The following is a 1,614-nucleotide window of genomic DNA, read 5'->3' on the forward strand; positions in this document are numbered from 1 at the left end:
ACACACACACACACACACACACACACACACACACACACACACAAGCATACCACACAAGGATGTTAAACATGTTTGATTGTAATCAGCTGAGATAAGACCTATCACTGCAAGAATAGTCCTTGGAGAAAATTCTTCTCCTAGACTTGAGTAAATATATATATTTTCTCCCAGGAATACTCTTGCAGTGATGGGTCTTATCATGTTCGAATACAATCCAATATATCAAGCATGACTTCACTTAGATATATTTTATTCAAAGCTCTTCTGGGCAACATTAACGATATACACTGCCAAACTTTATAATTATCATTAATAAGTTTAATATGTTACAGTAGGAAACATTATTATCTTCTGTTAAGTGCCTTATGTGGCATTCTGATTAAAGGCTGGTGATTAGCTAATTGCAGTAAATGCAGATATGCTTACATTAATGCTTTGAAGAATGAAGTTAATAGTTTGCCCCATGTTTTACAATTTGAGTCTTGGCAATTGTTTCTGTCACAATTTACATGAACCAAACAAGAAAAATATTTACTTTATTTACAATTGATGGATATTTTCATGAATTCAACCAAGAAATACACTGGAGCATTTTCTTACACAATGAAATACAACAACAATAATAGAAACAATTTTAGGTCACATCACTTTGATGATACTTCATTGGGTACAAGCACAAAGAATGTAGAAAACTACATTCCTAGATTTACTTGTTGGATTCCATGATTTAACTGAACAATGAAGACTCACTTTGTTTACTAACTTCATCTCTCTTCAATTTTCGGTCATATTATAGACAGCTTCTTTGTAAACTGCATAATACAGTTCATTGCAGATTCCATTTGCAGTTACAAAATGATAACCAGGTAAATATATTGAATCTTATGTAGCAGTTGTAGACAACTTCATCAAATGCAATCAGGTTAGGAATGTAATTCTTGATGCATATTGAGAAGAGAGCATTGGAGATTTATTTATCTCTGAAATCTCTGATCATATTCAACAAAACGCACCTTGAGAACTATTTAATTTGGAAGAAGCAACCACCCAAACTTGTTTCATGGAAGCTGCTTAGAGAAAACCTAATGTTCTTACTAGATGCTCCTCTACAATATCTCCTGGAATCACAGATTTACATAAACTTTGTTGTCTCTTGGAATGACTTAATTATGGTATTTATATAAAACTTTTGGACTTGCTGTTTCCTTTAGATATGAACAAAAACTTGTGACAAATACATTGTATGCTCTGAATGCCGCCTTTCTCCTGATACCAAATTTAACAACTTGGTACAGTCACTTGAACATCTCTGTGCAAACTTCAAAGGTCCTCTGATTGACTCATCTGAAGATATAGACCCGTCTCAATGACTGAGCACCAGAAGATATTGATCAGTCTTTGGTGCCACTGAAGAGTGGCACTTTGGTGATTGATGCAATGTTGACATGCCGTAGAATCTGGTTCATATATATATATGTGTGTGTGTGTGTGTGTGTTTGTGTGTGTATATATATATATATATATACATGTATATATATATATACATATATATGTTTATGTATATATATATGTGTATACACACACACACACACATATATAAATATAAATATATAT

The sequence above is a fragment of the Octopus bimaculoides genome, chromosome 10 (genome assembly GCF_001194135.2).
Source record: "Octopus bimaculoides isolate UCB-OBI-ISO-001 chromosome 10, ASM119413v2, whole genome shotgun sequence".
NCBI classification, from domain to species: domain Eukaryota; kingdom Metazoa; phylum Mollusca; class Cephalopoda; order Octopoda; family Octopodidae; genus Octopus; species Octopus bimaculoides.